Consider the following 24,924-nt stretch of genomic DNA (forward strand, 5'->3'; position numbering starts at 1 on the left):
GCTGTTTGTAGTAGCTTACCCGCACGCCAATTTTTTTATTCATTATCAAACCTACTCCTGCATTACCTCTATTTGATTTTGTATTTATAACCCTGTATTCACCTGACCAAAAGTCTTGTTCCTCCTGCCACCGAACTTCACTAATTCCCACTATATCTAACTTTAACCTATCCATTTCCCTTTTTAAATTTTCTAACCTACCTGTTCGATTAAGGGATCTGACATTCCACGCTCCGATCCGTAGAACGCCAGTTTTCTTTCTCCTGATAACAACATCCTCTTGAGTAGTCCCCGCCCGGAGATCCGAATGGGGGACTATTTTACCTCCGGAATATTTTACGCATGAGGACCTCATCATCATTTATTCATACAGTAAAGCTGCATGCCCCCGGGAAAAATTACGGCTGTGGTTTCCCCTTGCTTTCAGCCGTTCGCAGTACCAGCACAGCAAGGCCGTTTTGGTTATTGTTATAAGGCCAGATCAGTCAATCATCCAGACTGTTGCCCCTGCAACTACTGAAAAGGCTGCTACCCCTCTTCAGGAACCACACGGTTGTCTGGCCTCTCAACATATACCCCTCCGTTGTGGTTGCACCTACGGTACGGCCATCTGTATCGCTGAGGCACGCAAGCCTCCCCACCAACGGCAAGGTCCATGGTTCATGGGGGGAACGGATACCTAGCAACTAGAAAAAAGCGCAGGTGTTTACCATTTTCTAGAAGGGCCGTAGGACGGATGCACATAATTATAGGCCTATACCGTTGACGTCATTCTGTTGGAGAATTATGGAACATGTTTTATGCTCAAGAATTATGACGTTTTTGGAAACGCAAACTCAGCTCATTCTGTTCCTCAGTGAGATCCTTAGCGCTATAGACGACGGCGCTCAGGTTGACGCCGTGCTCCATTATCTCATGAAGACATATGATGCCTTTCCGCATTACCGTTTAGTGAAAAGAAACTTACCGAGTAACAGACAAGATTTGCGACTGGATTCAAGACTTCCTTGCAGATAGAAATCAACGCGGCGGTCTTAGCGAACAAAATCGAGAGATGTAATGGTGATTTCCAGAGTACCCAGAGAAGTGTGATAGGATCGTTACTATTTACAATGTATGTAAATGATCTAGTAGAATCGGCCGGTGTGGCCGAGCGGTTCTAGGCGCTTCAGTCCGGAACCGCGCGACCACTACGGTCGCAGGTCCGAATCCTGCCTCGGGCATGGATGTGTGTAATGTCCTTAGGTTAGTTAGGTTTTAGTAGTTCTAAGTTATAGGGGACTGATGACCTCAGATGTTAAGTCGTATAGTGCTCAGAGCCACTTGAACCATTTGATCTAGTAGAAAGATTCGGATGCTCTTTAATACTGTTCGCAGACGATGTGATTGTCTATAATAAAGTAGGAAGGGCAGAAGACAGTATCGATTTGCAGATTGGCCTGCAGAGGACTGATGAATGATTCAGTCGATCCTGAACGTAAGTAAATGTAACATACAGCGCATACATAAGAAAAGAAATCCACTACTGTACAACTACTCTACTGATGAAAACTGTTGGAAACAGTATCTAGCCATAACGACCTTAAAAGGGATGACCACATAAAAGAAATAGTAGGAAATTAGGTGTCTTACTGACATTTGTAGGAAGAATCTTAAGGAAATATAGTTCATCCGCGAAGGAAGTAGCTTATAAGGCACTTGTTCCACATGTAGGATCCTTTCCAGGTAAGAATGGTAGGAGAAATAGAGAATCTTCAACGAAGATCGGCGCGTTTAGCCACAGAATCCTTAGTCTGTGCTAGATGCCTAACACATTCCATTAACGGACCTTCCTAGAGAGGCGTTGTGCATCACGGGCAGGTTTAAAATATCGAAATTTCGGGAGAGCGTTTCCGGGAAGAGTCAGACAACATATTAGTATCCTTCCACGTACATCTCGCCTGACGATCACGACGAGAAAATTCGACAAACTGGGGCCAATACAGAGGCTTGCCGACAATTATTCTTCACACGCACCATTCACGAGTGGAACAGGGAAGGGGGGATCAGTTAGTGGTACCAGAAGTATACTTCATCTTACACCATTAATGTGGCTTGCGCAGAGTATGATGTAGATTTAAATGTGACTACAGTGATCTAATTTTGCATCAATGTAAACACACCACTAGGCCATTACACAGTTAATGACGGAGGTTACACTACACAAGTGATACGGATTTACTTTCTTATTCCAATGGCATGTCGAACGAGGGAAAAATTGCTGACTGCATGCCTCTGCACGTGCCCTAATTTATCTTACCTTATTCTCATAATGGGTACGCGAGATTTACTATGATGACAGCATAGAGGTTGTACCAACAGTGTTTCGCAAGAATTGCCTTGTCTCTCTTCCAGGGATACCCATTTAAGTTCCCCGAGCATTCCTGTTGCACTTTAGTATGGCCTATACAGACTTCTTACGATCGTAGCAGCGTACTTATTCAGACTTCGGTTTACAATGTATTTCAACTTTTGTTCTGCATTTGGCAGATGTGAACTAAATATTTTTAGTTCATCCTTTAAATGAGTCGATAGTGACTCTCAGTTTGACTAAACACGAATGCTTTTCTGGATATCCCTGAGATCATTGTTCTTGCCATAGCATCATGATCGTTAATCGCTCTCATTGGTGCCAGTCTCAAAACGATCAGGACTATTCGTAACTAGGTGGTCAAGAATATTCCTTCCGCGTCTTGGTTGTCGGTCTAGTTGTGCGAGCAAGTTATCAGATAAAGTTTCCAGTATTAATTCGTAAGACTGTTTGCTCGAACCGTCGATAACCTATGTGTACTTTTCCCAGTTGACATTGGGCGGGTTAAAGTCGCCACCTATTAATACCATACACTCTGGATATTTCCGTACTGTTAAATTTAGGCCATATTTGAATGACTCTGCTACCGATGTGTCAGAATCTTCCGATAGTAGTAACGTTCGATTACTAATTTAAGTCCATCGACCCCGGTTACGCACATCCGTATTGATCCACTCCAGTGGGACATTGTCGTGCAAGCGGTCTCCAAATTCCCCCGTTGTCACCACGTCAGACTGCTGAGTAGGACTGTTGAAACGCTAAAAATATAGAGAATCCCATAATCGATATTTAAAAAATATCTTGATCGGTTCTAGATATACCGTTCAAAGTATCGATATATCGGCATATTGGTGGAGAAAATATCGCTCTACCTGCCTATAAAAATATCGGCTACACATTGTAAATAAACTGCCGGTATTAGAACTGTATATTTAAGTATTGATTTATTATTAAATATTCTGTACATCAACAAGCTAGCAGCCTGCCTAGCCCCCTTTAGACCAAGAACTGAAAGGAAAACGATGCACGTTCACGTTTGTCCATAACCACTTTGCTACCAATAGTAATTTCATGTAAGTGGCACAATAAAAGGTGTCCGATGGTTCGTCGTTCGGTTTCGTCACATACTAGATTTTTTCGGAACACGTCATGTCGACTTTCACGTTTTTTTCATTTCTGCCAACGCTACCGACCTAGCAGTTGTAGTGTCAAAATTGCGTGGTGAAGCTAAATTTTGCAGTTTCTGTAAGTAGTTCAGAAAGCCGATTACGTCAGCATTTCCACTCACTCGTCTCTCCCGGGTTCGATTCCCGGCGGGGTCAGGGATTTTTTCTGCCTCGTGATGACTGGGTGTTGTGTGATGTCCTTAGGTTAGTTAGGTTTAAGTAGTTCTAAGTTCTAGGGGGCTCATGACCATAGATGTTAAGTCCCATAGTGCTCAGAGCCATTTGAACCATTTCACTCGTCTCCTCCGGCCATACAGGACCAATGTTGTCATTTAGATTTTTGTTCATCATTTTCAGCAGTTGTTTTTGAAGAATGCGGATATGGGGAAATAACGAACTAGTTACGTTAAAAATTGTTTGTAATGCAACTGGTGTGCTATTTCTTCACATCGAAAATCTTGTTTTTCCATTCACACCGCCATCCCCAGTGAAATCGAGCTTCTTCTATGGGCCACCTGTACTTGCTTCGAACACTCAAAGAGAAAGGCTGACGTGATGAAAGCTCAAAAAGTAGAAAGACTGCTTCACACATTTAAAGCAAAGCAAAATTATGTTCTACTAAAATTTCGAAAGAACAACTTCAAAAATTTACTGAAAATTGCGAAAAAAAATAACATAAAATAAAAATTCAGCATTCGGTATTGCCATTACTATATCGATGTATAGGCGAAAGAAGTATCGCCGATATAATCGATGTTTTTGGAAAGTTATGTTGATATATCGATATTTTATCAACAGTCCTATTGCTGAGTACTTTGGTGCACTCTCACTTTTATGGGAGCGTCGGGCGGCTCGCTCGTCAGACACTGTGCCCGGTCATTGCCGCTTACGTTGGCGGAGCGCAGCGGATGTGGACCGCTGGTGTAGGCCATATGTGCGTATCCGGTGTCGCGCATGACGTATGTCGCAGCGACGGGAGGCAACTAACAGGACGCCGCAGTCCAGCCAGTATCTCTCCGTCCGAAGGCTAGACACAAAGATGCAATCATCATCTTGAATAAAATGTAGACATCCGTCGACATAAGTGACAACAACTCCCAAACTATATTAAATACAGTTAAACAAATAGAATAAAGCAATGGCTTCGCTGCTGCTTTCGTGATCTCCATAACGGATAAAAGTGCAAAACAGGGGGTCTCCACTCATTTTGACCCATCACCTCAAGGAATAAATAATGCACGGTGCATTGTTCAACCAATACTTGAATATTGTTCGTTATTCTGGGATCCGTACCAGACGGGTTTATACGAGAATTTGAGAAGATCCAAAGAAGAGTGGAGTGTCTCGTTACAAGTTCAGCGCGGAAGTGTCACAATAATGTTCGTTGAGCATCACGGTGCGGTCAGCTGTTAAAATTCTGAAAGCGAACGTTCTTATAACGGTCAAGCAAAATACTGCTTCCTCCTATGTATATCTAATGTAGGGATCGTGAAGATTCGTGCAACACGGAGGCATACCATCAGTCGTTCTTCCCTAGTTCCATTCTCAAATGGAATAAGAGAACTGGGAATTGACAGCAGTCAGGAAGTACCTCCGCCACACGACATAAGGCGTGTGGAGTATAGATGTAGGTTAGACGCAACAAAGCGGCGAAGTCAATCTCTAGCTTAACGACTTCCTTTTGGAAGTGAATGTCACGCAGTGTTGGTACATTTGCATTTCAGTCAAGGTCATTTCTGGAACACGCCTGGCGAACTTAAAGTATATTTACCTCGAGCGTTAATCTTATTTCTGATGAATCGATGAATAAGTTATTTATCCTCAGCAGGTTTCGAGGTTTCACCCATTAAGATGCAGACGAGAAATGTATGCGTGGAGTCTATCAATTCCCCTCGACCAGAAACGTACCGTAGACACTGCGGAGGACAGGTGGACCCAGCCCTTGCTTGGGCCCTTGCTTTGTTTACGTGTGAGTGTCGTTAAATGCGGCACCTGCTGAACTGAACTGACCGCCTCTCCTTGGGCGCGCTCTTGCGTGCTGCAGCTGCCCCTACGGCGCGTGACGTCACGCACAGCACCTGCTCGCGTCTCTGACTTTAACGCAAGTCCCCGACTCGTGCTTCAGGAATTACTTACTAAAAAGGAAAAGCATATCGACCTGCCCGCATAGGCGTGAGAGCTAACGCGCCCGCTGCCGACGGACGGGAGGCGACCCAACCCAGTATCGAATACGCTTCGCTGGTTAACGTCTATGGTTGATCGGCCGGGCAGCCTCGATGTGGTTTTTATGCAGTTTCCCACATCCAGTTAAGAAAATATCGGGTTGTTCCCTCGCCCCGTCTCAGATACACGCAATGCAAATAGTTTGAAAACCTTTCAGCCAGCCGCTGTGGCCGAGCAGTTCTAGGGGCTTCAGTGCGGAACCGCGCTGCTGCTACGGTTGCAGGTTCGAATCGTGCCCCGAGAATGGATGTGTGTGATGTCGTTAGGTTAGTTAGGTTTAAGTAGTTCTGAGTCTAGGAGACTGATGATCTCGGATTGTTAAGTCCCATAGTGCTTAGAGTCATTTGAACCATTTTTGGAAACCTTTCACACAGAAACGTGATATATACACTAGACGCAGACAGTAAGTCACGACGTGAAACTTCCTGGCAGATTGTGTGCCGGATCGAGACTCGAACTCGAGACCTTTGCCTTTTGCGAGCAAGTGCTCTACCAACTGAGCTACCCAAGCACAACTCACGCTCCGTCCTCACAGCTTTACTTCTGCCCGCGAAAGGCAAAGGTTCCGAGTTCGAGTTTCGGTCCGGCACACAGTTTTAGTCTGCCAGGAAGTTTCACATCAGCGCACACTCAGCTGCAGAGTGAAAATCTCATTCTAGTAAGTCACGAATTCCTTTCCTGTGTCGATCTCTTCATCACAGAGTAGCACTTGCAGACTATGTCCTTAATTATTATCCCAATCTCTGTCTTCCTCTGAAGCTTTTACCCTCTACGCCTCGCTCTACTACAATGGAAGTTACTCCCTGAAGTCTTAACACTGTCTTCTTCTTGTCAGAGTTTTCACGTGTTACTTTCTTCTCCGATTCTGCGGAGAACCTTTGTCTGTAGCCTCACATCTCGAATGCTTTGGATCTCTTTGTGTTCCGGTTTTGCCACTGTTCACGATACACTATCGTACAATGCTGTGCTCCAAACGCACATTCTCAGAAATTTCTCCCTCCAATTAAGACCTATGTTTGATTCCAGTAGACTTCTCGTGGTCAGGAATGCCCTTTTTGCCAGTGTTTACTTCGTGATCACAAATTACGATGTTAGGTTTACCGCTGCTCTCATTTCTGCAGCTTCTCATTACTTTCGTCTTTCTGCGATTTACTCTCAATCCATTTTCCGTAGTCAATAGACTATTCGTTTCATTCAACATATTCTGTAATTCTTCTCCACTTTCACTGAGGACAGCAATGTCAACAGCGAATCTTTTCATTCGTGTCCTTTCACCCTGAATTTCAACTAGACACTTGAATCTTTCCTTTATTTCCGTAATTGCTTTCCGATGTACAGATTAAACAGTACAAGCGAAGATTTACCCCTGTATTACGCCCAGTTTAATTCGAACATTTCGTTCTTGTTCATCCAACCTTATTCTTCCTTCTTTGGTCTTGTACATATTTTATATTACCCATCTTTCCCTAAAGCTTACACCTATTTTTCTAAGAATTTTGAACATCTTGCCCCATTTTACATTCTGGAACGCATTCTTTAGTTCGACAAATCCTATGAACGTGTCGTGATTGTTCTTCAGTCTTGTTTTCATTATCAAATGTTATGTCAGAACTGCCTCTCTGGTCCCTTAACTTTCCCAAAGCCAAACTTATCGCCATGTAACAGATTCTTAATTTTCTTTCCCTCTATTCTGAACGTTATTTTTGTCAGCAGCTTGGATGCATGAGCTGTTAAGCTGATAGTGCGATAGTTGTTCCACTTATCGGTCCTCGTTATCTTCGGAATCGTGTGGATGATAGCACGTCTCCAGTCTCATAGATTGTAAACACCACTGTAGTCATTTGGCTGGCAGTTTCCCCAATGTTTTTATGAATTCCGATGTATGTTATCTATCCCTTCTGCCCTATCTGATATAGGTCTTCCAGAACTCTAATACTGGACCCCCTATGTCTTCCGTATTGACTCCAATTTATTTTTATAACAAATCAACAGACAAATCCTTCCCTTCACAGAGGCCTCAGTGTACTCTTTCCCCTGTCCTCTCTCTCCTCTGCGTTTAGCAGTGGAATTCCCATTGCATTCTTAATGTTACCGCCCTTGCTTTCAGTTTCATCAAAGATTGTTTTGATTTTCCTGTATGCATTGTCTGTCCTTCCGACGATCATTTCTTTTTCAATTTCTTCACATTTTTTCCCTGCATTCATTTAGCCTTGGCTTTCCTGCACTTACTGCTTACTTATTACTAACCTGCTTACTTATTACTAAGTGGTATATAATATTGCTGGATTCCTGTTTTTTTCTGAACGTTTCTGTGCTTCCTTCTTTCATGGATGAACTGAAGTATTTCTTCTGTTTCTTCGCAGTTGCCTTCCTTGTACCCACAGTATGCTTGTCTGTACAAGATCTGGTCTCATCATTCCTCATTATTTTAGTATCCCACTTCCTGTCACACTAATTCTTCCGGATGATTCTCTTGAACTTCAGCCTACTTTTCATGATTGCTCAATTGTGATCTGAGTCTCTGCCCCTGGGTACGCTTTACAGTCCAATATATGATTTCGAAATCTTTGTCTCACCAGCTGGGATCTTCCCGTGTTTCCTGTTCTTTTCCAAGTATACCTGCTCCTCTTATGTTTCTTTAACAGATTATCGGCTGTTATCATGTCACATTTATTGCAGAACTCAATTTGCCTTTCTTCTTTCTCATTCCTAGTACCAAGCTAACTTCCCCCCCCCCCCTTCCCCCGGGACTCTTTCTTCTATTCCTTCCAAACCCGTCCCAACCCCCATGATCATTAGATGTTCTTCTCCCTTTACATACTGAATTACCCGTTCAATGTCCCGACAAACTTTTTCTGTCTCTTCATCTCCTGCTTGTGACATCGGCATGTATACCTGAACTATAGCTGTCGGTGTTGGTTGGCTGGCTGTCGAAACTGATGAAATTTTTATATCTTATCCAAAAAGGTAGAACTTGTTGATGTGATTGTTAGGGTGGAGGAAAATTCACAGTTGAAGACTGAATAAGTCTAATATGAGACATGAGCCCTCACGCTTTCCTGTGACGTCATTGGATTTTCTACGTGCTTCGTTCACACAGGTTGAAGTCCTCAAACATGTGTCTAGCCTTTAGCCTTCATTGCGAAAGCTGTGCTTCTCAAGACACTATTTACTCTTAGGTTTTGATGGCTTTATGGTAAGTGTGACCACTTCCACACGGGAATAATGAGTCTTCGGCCAGTACTACCAAGAAATTTGCATTGGTGGAAGGTTTGGAAAGAGTTCCACTGAGACTGGAAAGCAAAAATGAGGAACTACTTGCAAGATAGATTGTCGCAAAGATTTGGAAAGCGGACATTAACAGCCTGGCCATTTGTCTTTTGACCACCTATCCTCTTCATTATGGTATCTAGTTACACATTAGGAAATGGATGAACCAGCTGTTAGTCGCAGTCTTCTACGGGACAATAGCGCCACGGAGTTTTAATTGTATTACGTCATTTACATTCTCAGCATTGCTTTCTCCGAATTAAACGTAACTCAACCAGGAAATTTTCGTAATGCGTTATAAAATTCTATAAAAGTGCAAAAGCAATTCTTAGAAGTCAAAAAATTAACATCTGAGGTCATCAGTCCCGTAGAACTTAGAACTACTTAAACCTAACTAACCTAAGGACATCACACACATCCATGCCCGAGGCAGGATTCGAACCTGCGACCGTAGCAGTCGCGCGGTTCCGGACTGAAGCGCCTAGAACCGCTCGGCCACCGCGGCCGGCTTAAACGGTGTAAAAGAAAGAAAAAGATAGCAACCAATAAATACTTTAATTTACTATATTTGCAAAATAGACTATTTAAACATTGACAAACTTTACACAGACTTTAATTATTTCACAATGTCTAAAGACAATAAACACGGCTCTGGCAACAGCAAAGAAACGAATATTACTCTCACTGTATGCATACACTAATCTGACAAAATCCCTCCAGTGCGCAAGCAAGTAACAATAGCGTACAGCAAAAAGGCAAATTACTAAAACTCCTCAGTTAATACCAAAGTCTCCTCGGGCGCTACTAGCACCATCACACGGTAGGCTGCCACCTGTCATGCCGCGCAGCTTCTTTCCACCGCACGCTGCGTCCGGCCACTTCCGACTCCTCTCAACAACAACTGTTCGCTCGCCACTTCTCGCGATAATAATATCTCAGACTCCGAGTTTGTGTACGCACGCCACAGCAGAATCATTGGTCAACCTTACAAAGAAGTATTAACTTCCAGCTTTCAACATGAGCTCCGGTGGGTCACGTGCTAGAAATCCAGGGCACTGTGTGAACTGTAGGGCAAGACGAAAAACACTTGAGACAACCGCGTCGGATCTATGGTGGTTCCTAGCAGGCCTACATTTACTTCTGCGGGTGGTCGAGCGGATACTACAAAGCACACAAAATATTAGACAACTTTATTAAAATTTTGAACCATTAGAAATAATTAACTTGGGAACAATCTACGTCCACTACAAGCACTGTCGCTCTGTCCTGTAACTTTTACCACCTGATATAATACAGAATGATAGTCACACCCCGAAACAAGGCCTCTGGTTCAAATGGTTCAAATGGCTCTGAGCACTATGGGACTTAACATCTATGGTCATCAGTCCCCTAGAACTTAGAACTACTTAAACCTAACTAACCTAAGGACATCACACAACACCCAGCTATCACGAGGCAGAGAAAATCCCTGACCCCGCCGGGAATCGAACCCGGGAACCCGGGCGTGGGAAGCGAGAACGCTACCGCACGACCACGAGCTGCGGGCGAAGGCCTCTGGAGTAGACGACATTCCACCAGGGCTAATGATAGCCTTGGGAGAGCCAACCGTGACAAAACTATTCCGTCTTATGAGTAAGATGTATGACAGAGACGAAATTCTCTCAGATCTCAAGAAGAATGTAAGTATTCTAGTACCGAAACAACAGGTGCTGACAGGTGAATATTACTGGACTACATGTTTAACAATATATGCTTGCAAAATACTAACGAAAATTCTTTGTAGAAGAAAGGAAAAACTGGTACAAGCTGACCTCGAGGAAGATCAAATTTGGATCCCGGGAAAATGCCGGAACACGTGAAGCAATAACCCTAGAACTTCTCTTAGAAGATAGGTTAAGGAAAGACAAACCTATGTTTATAGCATCTATAGACGTAGAGAAAGATTTTGACAATATTGACGCGGATACTCTCTTTGAAATTTTGAAGAAAGCAGGGGGAAATTGCAGGGAGTAAAAGGCTATTTTAAACCTATACAGAAATCAAACAGCAGTTCCAAAAGTCGAGGGGGCATGAAATTGAAGCACTGGTTGGGAAGGGAATCAGACAGGATTGTACTCTAACCCAGATGTTATTTAATCTTCACGTTGAGCAAACAGTAAAGGAAACAAAACAAAAATTTGGAAACACATTAAAATTTAGGGACAAGAAATAAAAACTTTGAGGTTTGCTGATGACATTGTAATGCCATCAGAGGCAAATGGTTCAAATGGCTTTGAGCACTATGGGATTTAACATCTGAGGTCATCAGTCCCCTAGAACTTAGAACTACTTAAACCTAACTAACCTAAGGACATCACACATCTTCATGCCCGAAGCAGGATTCGAACCTGCGACCGCAGCGCCATCAGAGACAGCAAAGGACTTGTAAAGGCAGTTGAATGAAATGGACACCGTCTTGAAAGGAGGATATAAGATGAATATCAACAAAAGCAAAACAAGGATAATGGAATGTAGTCGAATTAAATCAGGCGATACAGAGAGAATTAGATTAGGAAACGAGACAATAAAAGTAGTAGATGAGTTTTGCTATTTGGGAAGCAAAATAACTGACGATGACCGAAGTAGAGGGGATATAAGAAGTAGACTGGCAATGCAAGATAGGTGTTTCTGATAAATAACAAATTGTTAACATCAAATATAGATTTGCGTGTTAGGAGGTCTTTTCTGAAAGTATTTGTCCGGAGTGTAGCCATGTATGGAAGTGAAACGTGAAAACAGTTTAGACAAGAAAAGAATATAGCGTTTTAATAGAGATGCTATAGAAGAATGCTCAAAAATGGATCGGTTAGATGAGGAAGTACGGAATGGAATTGAATGACAAGAAATTTGTGACACAATTTGACTAAAAGAAGAGTTTGGTTGATAAGACACATTCTGAGATGTCAAGGGATCACCAATTTAATATTAGAGGGAACTATGGGGGTTGAAAATCATAGATGGAGACCAAGAGATGAATACAGTAAGAGATGACCTAACATTGACATTTTGGCCGTCACTAAATTCGTCTAATCTGAACCAGATGGAACACTTCTGCAACGCAGTCTGGCGCCTGCTTCGCGTCCATAAACCACAGGCACTTAATTTACAGGAATTACTGACCTATTCGTAGGCATCTGGTGCGACATACTTCCAGAAACCTACAAAGGTTGTCGATTCATGTCACGCAGAATCACTACTGTATTGCGTTATAAAGCTGGACTAAGCAACCGGTCATAGTTTGTTGGTTCATTAGTGTATCTTGGTCTCCAGCCTCATGTCTGCAGTGTAAGAGTGAATGTGGTTTCGTAGATGCAAGTGTTGAGAAACTGTGCTGTTGAAATGGTTTCTGTAACGCGGTACTTTACGAGATGGATGTTTTATGACGGCAGTGCTTTCACCACGCAGAAACGTAGCAAGCGCTTGGAAGCTGCGCTCACCGGTGTAAACGCAGCAGGCGACAGAGCGCGTTTACAATATTGCAGCTGCTCGCGGGGCTTTAAAGGGCGATATGCTAAAAGGCTGTGGCGCGCCACGCCACGGACGCCACAGTGAGGGAGGCGTGGCCACACCTCCTGGGACGTGAATGAGCGTAGCCGACCCTCTCCAATGTAAATGGCCGGCACTTTACGCTGCTCGCTACACAGCGCTTCATTACTAATCGTGGCGCCTGTGGAAATGGGAGAATGCCGGCCCGCAATACATTGTAGAGGTGTCGTTACCACGCGGCGGCAGTTTTCAATGTAGGCGTGCCATTTTCTCTGCTCCTTATGGAGATTACTTTTGGTGCAGCATGCTCATTCGAATTTCAGTTAAACTCTGACATGCTTACAATTATGTAAGTACAACTACAGTTAGGGACAGCCCGTTAAGTACGAAGTGAGACCCAAAAGTCGCCGAAAAATAGTAATTAAAACTGTTATGTCTTATCTAGAGCTTAGCACTTGCAAAGTAGTCTCATTGGGAATGAATACACAGATTCTGACACTTTTGAAAAGCATTCTGAAGGTGTTTTTCTTTCTTGGATGCTTATCACGCTCAGCAATTCCGCTTGGATCTCCTTCACTGTATCAGAAATTCGACCTTTCAATTTGATTTTCATCTTGTGGTAGAGAAAGAAGTCACGTAGGCTATCATCTGATTTTTAGTCAAAGACTCCTGGTTACCGTAGGGCCTGTGCAGTCGTGAATTATGGTAGTGGAGTACCCAGTCGTTCGTAGGCCGCTTCTGTTGAGTTTTTCTTCTCATGCCCTCCTTTAAAGGTCTTAAAACTCGTTATGAATAATGTCTCAATATACAGAGTGATTATAATTAAACTTTCAAACCGCTGTAGAAATAACACCACTGGTCAGAGTGACGTCACATTGCAACGGAATGTTATCGGAGAAGGGGGAAAACGTACGGCAGAAGCAAAATAAATAGTTACAAAATGTAGCAATAGATGGCGCTGTAATCATCATAATTTAGTAGTAGTCGACTACAAATGACAAATGAATCATACAACAATGCCTAAACTGTACGTCTGACGTTAAACAAACTGTACTACTCAGTGTGCGTGGGTGCGCAGGTGTGATACTGTTAGTTACGTAAGTTCGTCCACCACGACAAGGTCATATCCCATGTTGTTGTTGTTGTCTTCAGTCCTGATACTGGTTTGATGCAGCTCTCCATGCTACTCTATCCTGTGCAAGCTTCTTCATCTCCCAGTACCTACTGCAACCTACATCCTTCTGAATCTGCTTAGTGTATTCATCTCTTGGTCTCCCTCTACGATTTTTACCCTCCACGCTGCACTCCAATGCTAAATTTGTGATCCCTTGATGCCTCAAAACATGTCCTACCAACCGATCCCTTCTTATAGTCAAGTTGTGCCACAAACTTCTCTTCTCCCCAATCCTATTCAATACCTCCTCATTAGTTACGTGATCTACCCACCTTATCTTCAGCATTCTTCTGTAGCACCACATTTCGAAAGCTTCTATTCTCTTCTTGTCCACACTAGTTATCGACCATGTTTCACTTCCATACATGGCTACACTCCATACAAATACTTTCAGAAACGACTTCCTGACACTTAAATCTGTATTCGATGTTAACAAATTTCTCTTCTTCAGAAACGATTTCCTTGCCATTGCCAGTCTACATTTTATATCCTCTCTACTTCGACCATCGTCAGTTATTTTACTCCCTAAATAGCAAAACTCCTTTACTAATTTAAGTGTCTCGTTTCCTAATCTAATTCCCTCAGCATCACCCGACTTAATTTGACTACATTCCATTATCCTCGTTTTGCTTTTGTTGATGTTCATCTTATATCCTCCTTTCAAGACACTGTCCATTCCGTTCAACTGCTCTTCCAAGTCTTTTGCTGTCTCTGACAGAATTACAATGTCATCGGCGAACCTCAAAGTTTTTACTTCTTCTCCATGAATTTTAATGCCTACTCCGAATTTTTCTTTTGTTTCCTTTACTGCTTGCTCAATATACAGATTGAAAAACATCGGGGAGAGGCTACAACCCTGTCTCACTCCTTTCCCAACCACTGCTTCCATTTCATGCCCCTCGACTCTTACAACTGCCATCTGGTTTCTGTACAAATTGTAAATAGCCTTTCGCTCCCTGTATTTTACCCCTGCCACCTTCAGAATTTGAAAGTGAGTATTCCAGTTAACATTGTCAAAAGCTTTCTCTAAGTCTACAAATGCTAGAAACGTAGGTTTGCCTTTTCTTAATCTTTCTTCTAAGATAAGTCGTAAGGTTAGTATTGCCTCACGTGTTCCAACATTTCTACGGAATCCAAACTGATCTTCCTCGAGGTCCGCTTCTACCAGTTTTTCCATTCGTCTGTAAAGAATTCGCGTTAGTATTTTGCAGCTGTGACTTATTAAACTGATAGTTCGGTAATTTTCACATCTGTCAACACCTGCTTTCTGTGGGATTGGAATTATTATATTCTTCTTGAAGTCTGTGGGTATTTCGCCTGTCTCATACATCTTGCTCACCAGATGGTAGAGTTTTGTCATGACTGGTTCTCCCAAGGCCATCATTAGTTCTAATGGAATGTTGTCTACTCCCGGGGCCTTGTTTCGACTCAGGTCTTTCAGTGCTCTGTCAAACTCTTCACGCAGTATCTTATCTCCCATTTCATCTTCATCTACATTCTCTTCCATTTCCATAATATTGTCCTCAAGTACATTGCCCTTGTATAAACCCTCTATATACTCCTTCCACCTTTCTGCCTTCCCTTCTTTGCTTAGAACTGGGTTTCCATCTGAGCTCTTGATATTCATACAAGTGGTTCTCTTCTCTCCCATCGGATGGGAAAAATCGGTTTTTAAATGTCCTGAGGCGAAAAACCGCATAAAAAGCATCACTCACTTCGGTTTTTAACTGTCCTGAGGTCAAAAACCGCATAAAAAGCATCAGTCACATCGGTTTTTAACTGTCCTGAGGCCAAAAACCGCATAAAAAGCATCAATCCCATCGGTTTTTGACTGTCGTGAGGCCAAAAACCGCATTAAAAGCATCAATCACATTACTTTCTAATTGTCGTGAGGCCAAAAACCGCATAAAAGGTATCAATCGGATTATTAATTTCCGTGTGACTGGCGCAAAACACACTTAATATGCTGGCCACCGTTTTCTGCAACAAGTAGGAAATCGAGAAACAGCATGTTCCACAACTGATCGAAGTGTTTCCAGGGTCACGTTCAGAATGTGTTGCGTCCACGCGTGCCTTCAGTGCAGCAAAATTTGCAATCGGACCACTGAACACAACGTCTTTCATATAGCGCCACAGCCAGAAATCACACAAATTAAGATCACGTGATTGGGACTTCCAGGCTGTAGGAAAATGGCGGCTGATAATTCTATCATTTCCGAAATGGCGCTGCAGCAGCTGCTTAACTGGATTTGCAATTAGCCGAGGTGCGCCATCTTGCATAAAAATGACACACATCCACGCTGTTGGAGAGCTGGAATGATGTGGTTGCGCAAAATACGCTCAAAGCGCTTACCAGTGACGGTGCAGGTAAAAGGACCGGAAGCACCTGTATCTTCGAAAAACTATGGTGCTATAATAAATGATGCCGTAAACCCGCACCACGCGGTGGCCTTTCACGATGAAGTGGTACTGGTTGATTTGCGTGTGGATTTTCCGTTGCCCATATTCGACAATTCTCTGTATTGGCATATCCTGTCAGATGGAAGCGGGATGCGTCTGTCCACAAGATCTACCACGGCCAATCATTGTCCACTTCCATGCGAGAAAGAAATTCTACAGCAAAGATCTCACTTACTGGCAGGTCAAGAGGAAGTAACTCGTGCACATGGGTAATTTTGAATGGATAACAAAGAAGAATGTTTCGTAGGATTTTATGAACCGTGCTCATGGCTATGCCCAATGTTCGGGCATTCTCCGTGCTGTACACGTTTGCATATCACCACTTGTCTCCTCCTGCATTGCTGTGGCCACTGCTTTCACTGACGTCAATCAATTCGTTTCCTCCCTCTACCAGGCTGCACACCAAAAGAACCCGTCTTTTCGAATTTCCGAGTCCCACGGGAGTCGTCAGATCAACGCCTTTCTTCAAACACTTCAGTGTCCGGAACTTCTGCAGAGCGACGTGTGCACAGTTATCATGCCTGTAATACAGCTTTACAAGCAGAGCGCGATCCTGCATTGAGACAGTCATGGTGAACGTCGCAGATGCCAAAGGAGGAAAAGCCGTGTACCCGTCGTGTTTATACCAACTTCAATGGGTCGTGCGCATGACAGATGTTATCATTTATGTATTCTGACACATAAAGCGCCATCTATTGATCAATTTTCACACAATTTTTATTCTTCTGGCATACGTGTCCCCCCCTTCTCCGATAATATTCCGTTGCAATTTGATGTCATTCTGACCAGTTCAAATGGTTCAAATGGCTCTGAGCACTATGGGACTTAACATCTGTGGTCATCAGTCCCCTAGAGCTTAGAACTACTTAAACCTAACTAACCTAAGGACATCACACACATCCATGCCCGAGGCAGGATTCGAACCTGCGACCGCAGCAGTCGCGCGGTTCCGGACTGAGCGCCTAGAACCGCTAGACCACCGCGGCCGGCATTCTGACCAGTGATGTTACTTCTACAGCGTTTTGAAAGTTTAATTATAATCGCCCTGTATCTACAAGGTGTCCCAGGAGGATGGTCAATATTCAGGGATATGACAGTAACAATCATTCGAAGCAAAAAAGTCTAGTAAACATGGACTAAACTGCATAACTTAAGAGCTATGAGCACTGCATCTTCGATACTATGCAACAGACCTCTTCTACTGCAAGCTCTTTGCTTTCCATATTTTGAGAAGTGGTGGTATGGACCAAAACAAGAATAAAATATCCAGTTAAGATTATCTCTAAAGTGCATACTTTAAGAGCTAGGAGCACTTATTTATCTTCGCTACTGTGACACACTTCTCTTCAACTGCTCATAGCTCTTAACGAATTCATTTTAGAGCCCATGTTTACTACATAATTTTTTTCTTTTTTTTTTGGTCCATTTCATCTCCTCCCAAAATATGGAAAGTAGGAAGTTTGCAGTAGAAGAGATTTGTTTCAAATTATCGAAGAAGTGCTCATAGCTCTTAAGGAACGCCTTTTAGAGTCCATATTTACTAGACTTTTTGCATAGAGTGATCGCTCCTGTCATATCCTGAATACTTACCATTCCTCCTGAGATAGTCTGTATGTACAATGGGCTTCAGACTCTTTGCAACCTTTAAAACTGGTTATGCTTTTGAGAGGCGGCAGGGAGTAAGCACTGTGTGTTCTGTGTGTTTCCTATCTTCGAGTCGTAAAATACGGTAGGACAGGCACAATTGAAGTTACTAATTCGCCTTCTAAAAATATCTTTCTTCTCTTAAAGACATTCATTCTTATGTTTTTTTTTGTTGTTGAAAATCACTCTTACCAATTCATACACTGGGGCAGGTAGTACTCTGCACACCTGGTCAACAGACCTTGCTATTTCGCTGGAATCTCGTTGTCTCAGGACAGGAGAACACTAAAAGATTACGAAAAGATTAAATTATTTGCGAATACGCTTCATAATGTAATACGGCTGTCGATTGTCAGCAGTGTCAATCCCTTCAGACATGCATGCATGTCAGAAGGACAGCCACACAGACACTGTAAAATAGAGAAGCTGCGGTAACTGCAATACCAAAGAACCACGACATCTCTGGGAGGCGTAAGCGAACACTTTGTCTCTAACAAAAGTTGTTCCCCTCAAGGTATATACGAGGTCTATTCGGAAAGCAAGGTCCGATCGGGCGTGAAATGAAAACCACGTGAAAATCCGATGGAACTTTGCACATGTGTTGGGTAGTGTCTCTAGTATGCCCGTGGATCTCGTCACGTTACTCTTTTCAGTTCTGAACGCACAGTGAGCACGTAAAGATGCCCAGAAAACAGTGTCTCGCGCCAAGTATGAGAGTTTCACCTGATGTTTGCAGCCGGCCAAAATCTTCAGGACCGATGAAGATGATCCTGCAGCGTTTTCGATGGGAAGTATTTGATCATCCACAATACAGCCCGCAATTGGCTCCCCATGACTTTTTCATCTCTGCTCACATGAACCGCTGGCTATGGAGACAACATTTTGGTGCAGGCGACGTACTATGGAGTAGTGTAGAGAATTCACGGAAGGCATAGGCGTCTGCCTTCTATGATAAACGTGTTGGAAAGTTGGAGCGGCGACTACATAGAGAAGTAATTGGAAGGTGTTGTTAACTGTTGCAGACAAAACATTTTTGATTTTCGCTGAGGTTTCCATTTCGCGACCGATCGGACCTTGCATTCCGAATATACAGGGTGATTCAAAAAGAATACCACAACTTTAAAAATGTGTATTTAATGAAAGAAACATAATATAACCTTCTGTTATACATAATTACAAAGAGTATTTAAAAAGGTTTTTTTTCACTCAAAAACAAGTTCAGAGATGTTCAATATGGCCCCCTCCAGACACACGAGCAATATCAACCCGATACTCCAACTCGTTCCACACTCTCTGTAGCATATCAGGCGTAACAGTTTGGATAGCTGCTGTTATTTCTCGTTTCAAATCATCAATGGTGGCTGGGAGAGGTGGCCGAAACACCATATCCTTAACATACCCCCATAAGAAAAAATCGCAGGGGGTAAGATCAGGGCTTCTTGGAGGCCAGTGATGAAGTGCTCTGTCACTGGCTGCCTGGCGGCCGATCCATCGCCTCGGGTAGTTGACGTTCAGGTAGTTACGGGCGGATACTGTTTATACCAATGTTTAATACACCACCTGTCAGGAGGTTTAACACCATACTTCGTTCGAAATGCACGCTGAACAACTGTCGTCGATTCACTTCTGCCGTACTCAATGCCACAAAAAGCTTTCTGTTGAGCGGTCGCCATCTTAGCATCAACTGACGCTGACGCCTACTCAACAGCGCCTCAAGCGAACAAATGTACAACTAAATGAAACTTTATAGCTCCCTTAATTCGCCGACAGATAGTGCTTAGCTCTGCCTTTTGTCGTTGCAGAGTTTTAAATTCCTAAAGTTGTGGCATTCTTTTTGAATCACCCTGTATAAAACAAGGCCCTGATGATGATGTTACTCGTGACTTCTCGAGAATTTTTGGCAATGGTGAAGAAGAACTGTTCCATTGCGACGACTGCTGCTTAATTTCAGGGCTATAGTCGTAATCCCAACTTTAGTCACAAATGAAAATCTTTTAGTTCCGTGCAAACTTCCACGCTATGTTTCTTCTGAACATCAAGAAACTATCGTTGCATCAAACTCGCCGCAATCCTTCTCAAGCTGAATTCTTTTGAAAGTAATGCTCGCAAGTATCACAAATTTATTCCTAAGGTGTTGCAGAGGTCTTGGATGGTATGCCTACAGTATTGTAAAATCCGATCCCCCATTTTGTGAACGTTTTCCGGTGTGACGGCCTACCCGAACGGTAGCTGTCATCAGTCGATTTCGAAACCGTTAAACCACTCGTAAGTCTTCTGTCCGATCTCAAACGTTGTCTCCAAACGTGTACTTCAACATTTGGTGTGTTTCTATTGCAGTTTTCCCAAGATTAAAACAAAAATTTTTACCGTCACGGTGCTCTTTCAAGTCATCTATTTCAAAACTGCAACTCACAGGAGAGTTAGATTGGAAATATGCACAGCAAAACTAAGCAAACCAAACACCTCGCAGCCACTTAGCGCACTGATTTCAGTAGGATATATGAGGAAACACCTAGAGGTATTTCAGTGTACTCTCAACCAATGCGTACAAAATTCATATTAAGACCATGTGAGGAGAGGAAAATAAAAAAATGGTTCAAATGACTCTGAGCACTATGGGACTCAACTGCTGAGGTCATTAGTCCCCTAGAACTTAGAACTAGTTAAACCTAATTAACCTAAGGACATCACACACATCCATGCCCGAGGCAGGATTCGAACCTGCGACCGTAGCGGTCTCGCGGTTCCAGACTGCAGCGCCAGAACCGCGCGGCCACTTCGGCCGGCAGAGGAAAATAACTGTGATTCGAATGTGGGTGTCCTTAGCAACGACTTTCCTCCTCAGATGTAGCCTACCTGCAACATGTCGAAATCATTAATTCTTTCTATTTCTCGGTAGTTATTATCTTTGGGCGTAATATATATTAACATAACTTCCTTATTTTTGAATCTCCTGACGATTCCACATTGTTTAAAACATTTCCTTTGTCATGACTATGACTCGATTTTTTAAACGGAAACATAATGAGGTGAACCTTGTCACAAGACTTACCATTCATTGCTTCCCGACTAGTATTTTCTGAACTCTTTCACGAGAGTTACCTTCCATTGCTCCCCAAACAGTATTTATGTTTATATTTTGTGTGCTGGTATTTAAAAATGACCTGCCACCTTCTGACAAGGACAGGTCGCATTTAACACTATTAAATTGTACATGGACAAAAATGACGTTTGATATCTTATTATTTTATCAAAGTAATAAAGTTGCAACTATAAATGGTTGTAAACGGCAAAGTAGGAAACAGAAATACCTAAAATTAACTATTTATGTTGTAAGAAGATAGGGAAATAGGAAAGAGTTTACATTAACAGAATGCCACAACCGGAGTTGTCCAGAAGGGAGTGACTCAGAAAGATATTGAGCCTCTATCTCCTGGGCAGCCATCGCCCGAGGGCGAGGACATCAGCAATGCTTCGATCCTCTCGGCCTTAGATGGCTTGATCCATCATCTAGGTTAGATCATGCTGCACGGCAGAGAGCGAAGTCTTGTATTTCTACATTTCTCTTACAATCTAATATTGCAGTCTAATGAACACTCTGCAGCGGAGTGTGCATCGATATGAATCTCATTCTGGAAACATCCCCCAGGCTGTGGCTAAGCCATGTCTCCGCAATAGCCTTTCTTTCAGCAGTGCTAGTTCTGCAAGGTTTGCAGGAGAGCTTCTGTAAAGTTTGGAAGGTAGGAGACGAGGTACTGGCAGAACTGAAGCTGTGAGGACGGGGCGTGAGTCGTGCTTGGGTAGCTCAGTGGTAGAGCACATTCCCGCGAAAGGCAAAGGTCCCGAGTTCGAGTCGCGGTCCGGCACACAGTTTTAATCTGCCAGGAAGTTTCGTTGAATGGTTCGCACGCTGACACTTGTTGACGGCCCTGCATTGAAATCTGCAGCAATTTGCGGAAGGGCTACACTTCTGTCACGTTGAAGGATTCTCTTCAGTCGTCGTTGGATCCGTTCTTGCAGGATCTTTTTCTGACCGCAGCGATGCCGAGAATTTGACGTTTTACCGGATTGCTGATATTCGCGGTACACTCGTGAAACGGTCGTGCAGGAAAATCCCCACTTCATCGCTACCTCCGAAATGCTGTGCCCCATCGCCGGCCTGAGTGGCCGAGCGGTTCTAGGCGCTACAGTCTGGAACCGCGCGACCGCTACGGTCGCCGGTTCGAATCCTGCCTCGGGCATGGATGTGTGTGATGTCCTTAGGTTAATTAGGTTTAAGTAGTTCTAAGTTCTAGGGGACTGATGACCACAGCAGTTAAGTCCCATAGTGTTCAGAGCCATTTGAACCATTTTTGTGCCCCATCGCTTGTGCGCCGATCATAACACCACGTTCAAACTCACCTAAATCTTTATACTCTGCCATTTTAGCAGCAGTAACCGATATAACAACTGCGGCAGACACTTGTTGATTTACGTAGGCGTTGCCGACGGTAGTGCCGTATTCTGCCTGTTTACATATCTCTGTATTTGAATACGGATGGCTGTAACAGTTTCTTTGGCGCTTTAGTGTATAAAGGGCGATCAAAAGGCTTGCCTCTGATGTCGTTTCTGCAGCGTATATTCAACGTAGCGCCACTCCGATGCGGATGTATAGTCAGCGATATGTAGGCAAGTGATTACTGCGGCATTTGTGTCTTTTCGATGTCCGTGCAGTAGATGTGGTAACGTCAACTGTGGCGTCCAAGAGGACCAACTGCTGTTATTCTTTTCTTGGCAGCCAAAGGCCAAACACAGGTGGACATCCGCCACAGAGGGAAGAATATGTATGGGGCAGCGTTTGTGTCAAAATCCACTGTTGTGGAATGATGGGACAAGGGGGTGCAGCTAGTTCACGATAAAACACGTCCACATATGGCAAATGTTGTAACGTAGAAATTATAACACAGTTGTGTTATCACATGAATTACCTGAGTAAAATTGACAGCTCCGTCAATACATTGACCTTTTATACCTTGTATGCGAGATACTACTGCCATACGTAAATATGCATATTGCTATCCCATGAATTTTGTAACCTCTGTGTAAAATACCGGTGAAAATGGCCGGCCGTGCGAATATTTGATTGGGACCGCATGCGGACCTGACATGATTATGAGAACGAATTGGTTGCTGACTTCACCGAACTAGAAGACAGTCAGTGAACTGGGATGTAGAACTTGAGTGTGAAATGGCGACGGCGCGATGTCTGGTAAATGTCACAGAGCGCGAGATGAGTCACGGGTAGGCGGCAGATAGGCGCTAGCGCGGCTCGAGTGTCGGCGCGGCGTTGTTGGTGCGTGGGAAGGCCAGACAGATCAATGCGGCGCCAGCAGCCGCCGCACCACTCAGCCGGGGGTGGGGGTGAGGGGCGGGGGTGGCGCCATGATGCGCTGCTCTCTCCGGGTTCAACGAACTCCTCCACTCCACCCTAATGCCTCCATTCTCGCGAAGAAAATAAGCACTCTCTATTACATCGCAGCGGTAAATTACATGTGCCAAGAAATTATGGCGAGATATCTCCTGCCATCAGTGACGTGGTATGTGATGAATGCGAATCCGTTCAGAGCAGCTGCTGCCAGAGTGTAGGGCGTGGCTAGCACAACCGCTGTGGGCACTGCACGGCATGTATCAGAAGCAAACTCATAGAGTTCTTAGTAAGAACAAAGGCAGCCTAACAGAAAGATGCTTCGACACATATCGCCCTTTAGGTGCCAGGATATCGACATAGAGGCGCGGACAACAACATGGAAACACGTGAGAAATGCTTGCTTTAACATAAATGGAGATGCTAGCCAAGCCTGCAGTCTGCGCTGGTGTATTTGACCACGAACTGTATCTGAGAAGTGTCCTCAAAGCGTTGCACGTGTCGTTCGTGATCACAATAGAGTTCTGACAAGGGAACCTCCCCATCGCACCCCCCTCAGATTTAGTTATAAGTTGGCACAGTGGATAAGCCTTGAAAAAGTGAACACAGATCAATCGAGAAAACAGGAAGAAGTTGTGTGGAACTATGAAAAAATAAGCAAAATATACAAACTGAGTAGTCCATGTGCAAGATAGGCAATATCAAGGGTGAGGTGAGCTACGGAGCGCCGTGGTCGTACTCGCTTCGGCGGTACATATACTAAAATTGGAACGATACAGAGAAGATTAGCATGGCCCCTGCGCAAGGATGACACGCAAAATCGTGAAACGTTCCACATTATGGTCCCGTGGTTAGCGTGAGCAGCTGCGGAACGAAAGGTCCTTGGTTCAAGTCCTCCCCCCAGCGAAAAGTTTTATTTTTTATTTTCAGTTTATGTAACAAACTCTTATGTTTTCATCACTTTTTTGGGAGTGATCATCACATCCACAAGAAAACCGAAATCGCGTAAGGTAGAAGAATCTTTTTACCCATTCCCAAGTGTACAAGTTAGGTGGGTCGATAATATATTCCTGTCATGTGACGCACATGCCGTCACCAGTGTCGCATAGAATATATCAGACGCGTTTTCCTGCGGAGGAATCGGTTGACCTATGACCTTGCGATCAAATGTTTTCGGTTCCCATTGGAGAAGCACGTCCTTTCGTCTACTAATCGCACGGTTTTGCGGAGCGGTCGCAAAACACAGACACTAAACTTATTACAGTGAACAGAGACGTCAATGAACGAACGGACAGATCATAACTTTGCGAAAATAAAGAAATTAAACTTTTCACTGGAGGGAGGACTTGAACTAAGGACCTCTCGTTCCGCACCTGCTCACGCTAACCACGGGACCACGGCGCTCCAGAGCTCACATAAGCCTTGATGTTGCCTATCTTAGGCATGGACTACTCAGTTTGTATATTTTGCTTGTTTTTTCATAGTTCCATACAACTTCTTCCTGTTTTCTCGGTTGATCTGTGTTCAGTTTTTCAAGGCCTATCCAGTGTGCCAACTTATACACTCCTGGAAATGGAAAAAAGAACACATTGACACGGGTGTGTCAGACCCACCATACTTGCTCCGGACACTGCGAGAGGGCTGTACAAGCAATGATCACACGCGCGGCACAGCGGACACACCAGGACCCGCGGTGTTGGCCGTCGAA

At 43.7% G+C, this 24,924-nt stretch overlaps 1 protein-coding gene and 1 non-coding gene across 3 annotated transcripts in view; both read left to right on the forward strand.

Moving 5' to 3' along the window:
• LOC126198775 (dihydropyrimidinase-like) overlaps window positions 1–24,924 on the forward strand; it is a 284,208-nt gene that overhangs the window by 33,203 nt on the left and 226,081 nt on the right. The gene's annotated exons all lie outside the window — the stretch shown is intronic.
• On the forward strand, window positions 23,952–24,058 carry LOC126199978 (U6 spliceosomal RNA). The gene has a single exon (XR_007540170.1). It is a non-coding gene; the product is annotated as a U6 spliceosomal RNA (small nuclear RNA).

Source organism: Schistocerca nitens, chromosome 8 (genome assembly GCF_023898315.1).
Source record: "Schistocerca nitens isolate TAMUIC-IGC-003100 chromosome 8, iqSchNite1.1, whole genome shotgun sequence".
Lineage (NCBI taxonomy): Eukaryota > Metazoa > Arthropoda > Insecta > Orthoptera > Acrididae > Schistocerca > Schistocerca nitens.